At 43.9% G+C, this 10,941-nt stretch overlaps 1 protein-coding gene across 1 annotated transcript in view; it reads right to left on the bottom strand.

The window, feature by feature from the left end:
- Positions 1–9,363, bottom strand: part of PNPLA8 (patatin like domain 8, phospholipase A2) — a 130,268-nt gene extending 120,905 nt beyond the window's left edge. Inside the window, exon 1 of the mRNA XM_024742240.1 lies at positions 9,032–9,363. The gene's annotated coding sequence lies outside the window, so the exon portion shown is untranslated. The remainder of the gene's footprint in view (positions 1–9,031) is intronic.
- Positions 9,364–10,941: the final 1,578 nt, after the last annotated feature.

Below are 10,941 nucleotides of genomic sequence, written 5' to 3' on the forward strand. Positions count from 1 at the left end.
AATAGAGCCGATGTATACATTTTTCTTCAAATTTTGTGAAATTTTGCAAACTACAGTAAAGTTGAAAGAATAAAGCAATGAGCACCTTCATTGTCACGAGGTAGCGCTCCAAGTTTAGGCTGTTGGGGGAATTTTGACCAGATTGACTTCATTTAATTCACGTAGTGGTGCCCTGCCGGTTCAGGGAGAAGAGTTCAGAGAGGCTGGCCCTTTCAATCCACATGCAGCAGGAAGTTCCTTGGCATTTGCAGCACAGGGATGAAAACACGTGTTCACTTTTAGCCCAGGAGCAGATTTCCTCCCAGATGGATTCTGGAAAGATGGACCTGAGACTGAACATCCGCGTTAACATACCGAAGTTCTTCCGAACGTCCAACTGGTGCTTTTTCAGTTTAGTTTAGCATAGTTTTGGTTTTTTAAAACCACTGGATTCAAGTAACAGTGTGACCTTCCTTAGTTATTTCAATCCACTTGAATACGGAGCAAAAATAGAGGCAGTCTGCCAAGACTACCAAATATCTGTTTTCCCTAGAGGATATCCTGACGCTTATCAAAGAGGCTGGATTTGATATAACACAGATGAAGGAGAGGCTCCTAACTGAAGAGGAAGCGGACAAAGTTTATTTTAAAATAAAAGGAAAAGACTTCTATAAAGATGTATTGGAAGTTTTATCGGAGTAAGTTTCTGATATATAGGTCTTTACATTATAAAAGTGGTAACTGTTCATTGTAGAAACTTTGAAAAATACAAAAATTCATTAAAATATTGCATTTTTAATACAATTCATGAAAAGACACCCTGGTAGTATTTGGAGTTTTTTTTTTTTTTTTTTGTCTAATTCCTTCTTTCCTTCTCTGTTTTCCTCTCTCTCCTTCCTTCCTTTCTCTGTTTTTTTAGGTTTTCACATTAGATATAGAGGCTATCTGATTTGAAACCCCTGCTTTGGCAACATATTTAATCTTTGCCTTAGTTTCCTTATCCATAAAATGGGGATGATAATAGTACCTACCTCACAGGTACGAATGTGAGGGCTAAGTACTTCATATACTGAAAGTAATTTACATTGAAAGTAATTGGAATAGTGCCTGGCATGTATCCCTACAATTAAACTACAACACTCTTCTAGCACAAAACGCTGTTGCAAGGGAATTCTCAGGCGGTCCAGTGGTTAGGACTCCCAGCTTCCAGTGCAGGGGGCACAGGTTCGATCCCTGGTTGGGGAACTAAGATCCTGTAAAATGCACGGTGCGGCCAAAAAAAAAATTAATAAAAAAACAAAGAAGAAAAAGAAAGCACAAAATCACACTGACAAGGACAAAGAATAAAGATGAGCTCTCTGGATGAAGCTGTGGCATTCTGTCTTTAGCTGTGTATGCAGTCTCTACAGTTGTCAATAGCCCAAGTCTTCTGAAAGCATTGTTGTTTGCAGGGGTCCATCTTTGCTCATGATCCTGACCAAGTGGAACGCTATTTTAGACTGGAGACGATTGATGGGTCCCACAGACCCAGAGGAAGCAAGACTTCTGTCCCCAGACTCTATCCGGGCCCAGTTTGGAAGAAGCATTTTGAAAAATGCTGTCCATGGAGCTTCTGATATGCAGGAGGCAGTGGAGGCTATTAATAGAGTGTTTGAGGACTTTGTTGCTGAGAACCCTGAGAAAAACTAAAGTACAGTACCTCTTTAACTATTACTCTATCCTCTTTTCTTGTTACAGTGGCTGGGCCTAAGACAAGGCTGTCGTGGAAAGACCAGACCTTTTCCCATGTCCCTGTATTAAACCTCACCTGTCAGACACACTCTGCGGTTCCATAGCAGCCTGGGAGCCTCAAAGCCAAGCCTTGTAGATGCCAGGGGCCTGGGGGACAGTGGGGCAAGAGAGACACCCGTGGGTTTGCAAGCCTTCGTCTTGAGCTGTCCGTGCCATCTGCCGTGACTCAGGCTCACCAGTGTCTCTCCTTGATCTCCCTCCACTCCTTCACTCTGAACGGCCAAAGTCTCATTCAGCAGCCTCAACTCTACTCTCTAAGTATCTGGAAACTTGGAGCCTATTAACCACCGCTGGGTGCTACATGATAAGGGAATAGAATATAATATTAGAAAGTGTAGAGTAAAAGGCAATCATTCCTATTCCTTGACAAAGAGGTGCTTACTGGGGAGAGGTAGCAACATAATATGTATGTGGATTGAGTCTGCTCAGTTGTTGATGGAAAACTTAAAAACTTTTCTATCCTGGGCAATGTGGGAGACAGAGTGTAAGACAGATGATTTTCCCCATCAAACCTGCTTTCCTTCTTTATTTTCGAAGAGCAGGCTCACGACTGTGCACCTGTATGGCGCCGGCTGCTGACATGAACATGAGTCGACAGCTTCTTCGCGTGTGGAGTGGAGTGCCCACCTGGAGGAGTCAAACGGAGACTCAGCCTCCAGAGCATAATAGGGAAGCAAAGTGAAGGGGAGCGAGCCCTCCACACCCAGCAGGCTCCTCAGGGACAGACGAGCAAGCACACCGTTTCCTGATACTACCATTTAGGCTACGATTTCTCCAGGTATAAGAAGACTGCATCAAAATGTCAGATGCGTAAAACAAATTCATAGTGCAGCTCATTCCAGTAGTCTGACTCAATGATAAACCAAAGCATGACGGCACCACCCTTGAACATTTATGTTGGGAAAATATGTATTGTATGTCTGCTTGAACTGTGGGTTCTTGGTTAATACAAAACTATGGGTTCTTGGTTAATACACCATCGTGAAGGCTGTTACCTTCAGGGAAATGCAAATATAATGGGGAGACAAAACTCACAGAAACAATACCTAATTATAACTACCATCAGACAGTACATTATTAAGCATGTCAGTGATGAATGACTGGGGGGTGGTGGTGAGTAGAACTACATTCTGTTTATAGCATCTGTTAGAAATACGGTGTAGATCTAACGTCGACATATCCCTCCCTTTTGTGATGAGGGGAACATTATGAATAATACATGGGATTTGGAATTAGTGTATATTTCAGGGCTGAATTGATGGGTGTATGTCTGATGGGTAGGAGCTGGAGAAGGTAAGGGATGAAACAGATCTTGAAAAATGGGTAGGATTTTCAAAATCAGACACAGACGTAGAGAACAAATGTATGGATACCAAGGGGGAAGGTGCGGGCAGGAATTGGGAGATTGGGATTGACACATATACACTATTGATACTATATATAAAACTAATGACAACATGCTATATAGCATGGGGAACTCTACTTAATGCACTGTGGTGACCTAAATGGGAAGGAAATCCAAAAAAAGAGGGGATATATATATATGTATAGTTGATTCATTTTGCTCCACAGCAGAAACTAACATAACATTGTAAAGCGACTATACGCCAACAAAAATTAATTTAAAAAAACAATTCAATTTACTACAGCATCAAAAGAGTCAAATACTTAGGAGTAAACTTAATCCACGTACGAGTGCAAGACTTTTACACTGAAACTTATAAAACAATGATGAAACTAAAGAAGACACAAGTAAGTAGAAAGACATCCTGTGTTCACGGACTGGAAAACTTAATACAGTTAAGATGACAATGCTACCCAAATTAATATAAAGATTCAATGCAATCTCCATAAAAATCCCAACAGTATTTTTTGCAGAAATGGAAAAACCCATATAAAATTCATTATCAAATTTCAAGGGACTCAGAATAGCTAAAAAAATCTTGAAAAAGAACAAAGTTGGAGTACTCTCACTTCTTGATTTCAAAACGTATTACAAAGTGACACTGGTCAAAACAGTGTGGTAGTGGCATAAGGAAAGACACATAAACAAATGGAATAGAACTGAGAACCTATAAATAAACTTTTACATCCATGGTCAGTTGGTGTTTGACAAAGGTGCCAAGGTCATTCAGTGAAAAGAGAACAGTCTCTTCAGTAAATAGTACTGGGAAAACTAGCTATCCTTTAAAATAATGAACTTGGACCACTGACCTTACACTATATACAAAAAAATAATTCAGAATGGATTAAAGACCTACATTTAAGAGCTAAAACTCTTACAAGAAAAAAACAGGGGAAAATCTGCAAGACCTTGGATTAGGCAATAGTTTCTTAAATATGACCCCAAAAGCACAGGCAACAAAGGAAAAAGATAAACTGGTCTTCACAAGAATTAAAACCTTCAGGGAAACAGGTTCCTTTCTTTTGGAGTGAGCTGACCTTGGCAGGGCAGTATGGCCCCTAGGTACCCATGCCCGTGACCCTGCCTCTGCCTACACAGTCCAGACACAGGGGTGGGGATCTGGGCTCCTTGGGTGCTGAGAGTTGCATGGTGTGGGCAGTGCAGTTTGCAACCCGGTACCTGGCCGCACGCATCCATGCCCTCTAGGCCTGTGTGGCCAGGTCCTACCCCTCCCCACCAAGGCAACTGCCTGGACAAGCAGGTCCTCACACTGTGCCTCTGATGGGGAGGCTGCAGAGGTCGTTCGAGCCAGACCCCATATGGCCCTCCTGCCCATGTGGGACGCGGGGCCTCTCTCCAGACCTCTGCTTTTTCATCTGCTCTCTCTGCACTGGGCGCAAGAGGGACCTCTGATGTTTGACATCCTAAGCTGCCATCTCTGCTCTCCCCAGGTTGTTAGGCTGCAGTGGGTCCAGCCAACTCCAAGGCTGACGAGACAGAAGTTAATCCTCTGGGATCCCTCTCAGGAAAGCTGGAGCACCAGACACGTGAACGAACTCCTTCCCTCCCCTGGAGTTAGGGGGTCTCTTTCTGGTTGTGTGGCACTCCTAAGGGTGCCTTAAGCCTGAGGTGGGAGGATCTGCTTTCATGGTCACCTACAGTGCAGGGGCTTTTCACTTCGTTTCTGGATTTCTCAGAAGGGAATCTGTCCATGAATATTTGCTGACCTGGTGAGTTTGGGGGGAAGGATGGTCTAGGGCTTCCTACTCTGCCATCTTGCTGACATCACCTCTTGATCATTTGGTATTTATAATATATTACTCACTCCCAAACTCTAGTATTCCAGCATAGTTTGAAAAGCACACCTGTGAATACCCATCTGTATTGGTAACTTACACAAAATCTAATTGCATGTGAATTATCCATAAGTATATTTCTCATTTTTTCCCTTTAGAATACATTTTTTCTCAAACTAGGGTAAATTAATTATTGGGTTTATTTGGATTATGCAGAGAAATAAAGAGAGTAAAAACCTTCACCTTCCTCACCCCTTCAAATTGAATACCCTTATCTGATGCTTGACACGTAGTATCGGGGCATTTGTAATATGACTATGTTAAGTGACACACTGCCATTGCCTCAGGAGTGGTCCAGGACTTCAAAAGCATGATAGCCAAAAACACTTAATAACCAGCAGATGGCATGATTCACTCAATTGTCTATGTGTACGTGGCTGTACGAAGATTTTAAAAGCAAGACGTAGGGAAAAGCTATTTCTTTCAGATTGCAGAATTAGCTTTCAGTAGTCAGAAAACTAACAATCAATGTCCAAAGAGATACTCAATTAAACTTTAGTTTGTGTCAGTGCTGGTCTTGAGGGGATTAAATTTGGTGAGTGGGATGCAGCAGCATGGGGCAGGCATTTGGGGGAGCCGGGGTTGGTGGTGTTTGGGAATATCTTCTTGCCCCAGAGTAAGAAAGGTTAGAAAAGACTAGAAAGGTATCAGGGCTCCAGCTCAGTGATGTGATCTTGAATCTTAGCTAGACTTTAGGTAGAACACACATATCCTTGGCCACTGTGGCTGAGGCAGTTGAGGACTGCAAAATTGGTGGGCGTGCCTTGAAGCACTGGGCTGAGATTTGTAACCATGATGAGAAGCACATGATGGTGGGGATATGGGTCCAAATACACGGACTGGCTCAGAAGGTAGGCAATGGCGTGCCTGTGAGGGAAGGAAGCACCACTATCCCAACAGCCAGAAAGAGCTGGGGATGAGTCTGCTCTTCATGAACTCTACCATACACAACAGTCTCCATCCTTCAGCACTGGCTCAGTCATGCACCTTGACCCTGAAGCCAGAGCTTCTCTGATTGCCCTACTTGGCCCCTCTAGCCCCCTTCCAAGACAGGAGACCTGAAGCATTCTGGATTAGAGCCTAATACTTTCCAGGATCCCCTCCCTGGATCCTGTTCCCTGTAAGCAGATGCTCTGCAGAAAATGGACAGATTTCCTAAAATATGCTATGCTCTATTTTATGGCCCTCTTCCTGGAGTCTCTTGGCGCCCTTTCTTTTCACTGGAGTTAATCTGCTGCTACTGGGGACTTCCCTGGTGGTGCAGTGGTTAAGAATCTGCCTGCCAATGCAGGGGACACGGGTTCGATCCCTGGTCCAGGGATATCCCACATGCCACGGAGCGACTAAGCCCGTGCGCCACAACTACTGAGCCTGCAAGCTTCAACTACTGAAGCCTGCGCACTCTAGGGCCTGTGCTCCGCAACGAGAAGCCAGTGCAATGCAACGAAGAGTAGCCTCCGCTCGCCGCAACTAGAGAAAGCCCGCGCGCAGCAACGAAGACCCAAGGCAGCCAAAAAAAAAAAAAATCTGCTGCTACTGATGCTTGCCTGTATTGTCCGAACTTGCTCACCCCTTGGAAGCTACTTTGGATGACCTCCAAAGCCAGTTTTTTTAAATGCTTTTCAGAAAGGAAGAAAGTTTACTAAGCAATGGTTCACGTGATTTTCAGCTGCTGAAATATTTCAATGACAATAAATATCTGAAGCCATTAGATGACTAAAAATGTTAATAAATTTTAAACACTCATCTGTTTGATTCAACAACAGCATCTTAGATATCCCTTGATACCACGATGGAACTTTATTCATAATACCATCTTTTGCTTTTGCTTTTAGACCTCATCCTATTATTCATGTTATTACAACTTTTTGAGATTTGGGATCAGCACTCTTGGTTCTGAGTCTTCCCTCTCATCTAAATTTAATTGCTAATCAAGTATGTTCTTTTTCCCTCTAAAATATATCACTAATGTGATCCAAACTTGCCATTACAAAGTGGTTCTCATCTAGATATTACAGCTACAGGTTTTAGAATTATCTAGTTATAAAACTACTCTCATATAAATATTGCTACTAGATATATTAGACTTATGCATATACTGCCTGAAATTGTAAAGGCAAAATTACACGCCACAGAGTTTCTTTCAAAACTTCCCTTTCAAAAAAAGGTTTCCTTACATTCTAGTAGAAAGAGACCTCTCTTAGGTAGAATAGTAAATATTGTTAAGCTCTGTAGGATAGGAAGGTAGAGCTGTCCCTGGAGACTAGGGACTCCCTGATGGCTGGCTTGGGTCCAAGTTCCCCAGTAGCCTTGCCAAACCTTCCTTAGACATTGAGGCAGTCTGGAGGGCTTCCTCGCCAGCTTTCCGTCCCTCTTCCCCCTCTGTCATGGTTCTCCCAGCCCTGTTCACCTCCTGCCGCTCTCTCTCACTAACACACATGCAAGCAATAAAATAGTTTTCATGTCTGCGCGTCTACCTGGCTTAAATCCATACTATTGATACATTCAATCTCTCTCTCTCTCTCTTTCATAATATGTTTGTAGTATCTTCTAATTATAAAAGCAACACATGTTCATTAGACAAAATACAAGAAAGCATTTATGGATTGTATTCTTTTGCGCCTCATTTTTTTTCCTGATCCTGAGAACTCAATAACAGTGGAAAATTATTTGGGTCATAAAAATCTGTCCTCCCCTGGCATGCCTTGGGAGCCACATTCGAAAGTCCATCCTCACAAGTTATTGACAAAATAAACTAGTCATTCATTCCCCAGCTGCCTGGAGTGTGGAGAATGTTGCCAGCAGAGGGCCCATAGATGAAGAGAGACATCTAGTTCCCAGCTAAAATTTATAAAAGTTAGGAGAAGGAGAAGATCATTTTAGTAAGGAGCTGGAAAATCAGCACTTTGATACACCTATGGGCCAAGCATTCTGGAGGGTTACTGACAATAGGATCAAGAACTTGCCTTGCTGGGCATACTCCTTGGCCCAGCAATGCCACTTAAACGAACATATCCCCCAGAACTAATTAAGGATGTGCATAGATATTAGCTACCAAGCTGTTTATTCAGTTATTCAGTACATTCAGTTAAGAAACAACCTAAATGCCTAATTACATGAGGGTCTGTTGAGTAATGCTCACCACGGAATACCTCGTGGCCATTATAATAAATAAGCTGGCCTGGGCTTGATTGACATGAGAGCTACTTCATATAAAGGGCCGACTGACGGTTATGAAACAGTATGTATAATAGGCTCCTAATTTTTTTTTTTTATCATTATATAAAGACATAGAGGGAGATGGTGGACTGCGAGAGGAGTGACCGTCAGGAAGAGGGGAATTTGGACACAGACACCCGGACGAGCGCCATGTGACCGCTGAGGCACAGATGGGAGTTACCCTGCCTGTAGCCGAGGAATGCCCGGCATTGCTAGCAACCAGCAGAAGCCAGGGGGAAAGTATTTGGTAACCAAACTGATGGAATTTGAAAGAACTGGGAGTTTTCTGAAGAAAGTGGCTTCATCAAGAGAACAGGGTGGTGGAATCGAAATACCGTGGGCTCGCCCCCTCTCACGAGCCACCCGAATCGCAACTAACTGCCGAACAATCATTGATAGCAAAGACTGGAACCTACCAAAAATGATATTCTACATCCAAAGACACAAAGAAGAAACCCAACGAGATGGCAGGAGGGGCGAACTCGCGATATAATCAAATCCCATACCCCCAGGTGGGCAACCCACAAACTGGAGAACAATTATATCGCAGAAGCTCTCCCACAGGAGTGAGAGCTCTGAGCCCCATGCCAGGCTCCCCAGCCTGGGGGTCTGGCCTCGGGAGGAGGCGCCCCCAGAGCACTTGGCTTTGAAGGCCAGCGGGGCTTGAGTGCAGGAGCCACGCAGGGCTGGGGCGACAGAGACTCCTCCACTCGCGGAGGGCGCACGCAAGGTTTCACGTGCACCGGGACCCAGGGCAAAGCAAAGCCTGGGCCAGACCTACCTGGGGGTCCTGGAGGGTCTCCGGGGGAGGCGGGGGTCGGCTGTGGCTCACTGTGGGAGCGAGGGCACTGGAGGCGCAGGTCCTGGGGGAATAGTCCTCCGCGTGAGCGCTCCTGGAGGCGGCCATTTTGGTTTGGGTTTTTTTTTTTTTGGCCCTGCCGTGCTGCATGTGGGATCTTAGTTCCCTGACCAGGACCCGCACCCCCTGCGTTGGAAGAGCAGAGTCTGAATCACTGGACCACCAGGGAAGTCCCTGGAGGATGCCATGGGGGCACCAAGAGCCGGCCCTGCCCAAAGGCCTACAGGTTCCAGGGCTGGGGCGCCTCAGGCCAAACAAGCAACAGGGCGGGGACGCAGCCCCACCCATCCGCGGACAGGCTGAGCCCACACCCACCTCTAGGCATGGCCCTGCCCACCAGAGGGCCAAGACCCGCCAGTGGGCAGGCACCGCCCCACCCACCAGGAAGTCTGCGCGAGCCACTTAGACTAGCAGGCGGCAGACACCAGAAGCGAAGAAGCCACGATCCAGCAGCCTGCGGAATCGAGTCTGAGAACGCAGATCGGAACCTACCCTGGGACCAGCTGGTCCGTGAACCTTGGGCGACAAGAAGGGAGTGTACTTGCTGGGACACATAGGACGTCCCCGACAGAGGGCCACTTCTTCAAGGTCAAGAAACGTAACTAACCTTCCACATATATAAAAATATAAATAGAAATTTAGACAAAATGAGAGGAATATGTTCCAAAGGAACAAGATAAAACCCCAGAAGAACAACTAAGTGACGTGGAGATAGGCAATCTACCCGAGAAAGAGTTCAGAGTAACAATCGTAAAGATGATACAAGAGGGAAGAGATATGGGAACATATGTATATATATAACTGATTCATTTTGTTGTAAAGCAGAAACTAACACACCACTGTAAAGCAATTATACTCCAATAAAGATGTTAAAAAAAAAAAAAGATGATACAAGAACTCGGGAGAAGAATGGACGTACAGAGCGAGTATTTATATAAATGCAGAGGAAACACCTGGAAAATTATATACCAAAATACTAACAGTGATTATCTCTGCAGAGTGGTGAGTGGGATTAGGTAGGATTTTAATTCCATTATTTTTTTATTTTATGTATTTATTGAATGCTTTATAGAAAATACATATTTACTGTATCATTGAAAGACCAACAAAAGTATTTTTAAAAATAAATGCCTCTAGTTGTCCTCAATTATGAAATTTGTTGATGAACATATTGCAAAATTGTTATTTTTTTCTGATTAAAGTAACCCAACTCTCGAATAATACCTATTTCGGAGATAGTACCACAGGCTTCCTCTCCATATATTTGTATTTACCTCTCATATGTATCTAGGTGGAGAAAATATTTTAAGGGAGAAAAATAAATTCGTGGCTCTCACACAAAAGCCACTTCCACACTTGTTATATTACTCTCAGTGAGGGCTGCTGTTCATTTTCAACTTTTTTATAATAAATATCCAAACAGTGGCCTCGATCTTTTATCAATTAATAAAACTAATAAATGTGCCTAATTACGTTTTTGTGTGATATGCAGTATATGATTTCAGTTAAATATTCAAAGGAAACAGTGTTTAAGTTTGTAAAGTCATCTCCAAACTCTTATTATGTCGTTTTGCACTTTTAAAAAAAAGTTTCACAGAAGCGTTTTTTCTTCATTTCCACTGAGAGTTGTAACTCGCCTCCCCGCGCCCCCCTCCCCAGATTCCTACTATGCTAAGGAGGTAAGCTAGGGTACCAATGCCTTTTCATGGCCTTTCCTAGGTTTCTTTAATTTAGATGCTATGCCAAACACCTGTCTGGCTTTCCTTAAGGGCCAAAGCGGAGTATTTTATTGATACCCCTGTGTGGGTGGATCTATTGGATTCCTTCATTTC

This window comes from Neophocaena asiaeorientalis, unplaced genomic scaffold, assembly GCF_003031525.2.
Source record: "Neophocaena asiaeorientalis asiaeorientalis breed wild unplaced genomic scaffold, Neophocaena_asiaeorientalis_V1.1 scaffold373, whole genome shotgun sequence".
Lineage (NCBI taxonomy): Eukaryota > Metazoa > Chordata > Mammalia > Artiodactyla > Phocoenidae > Neophocaena > Neophocaena asiaeorientalis.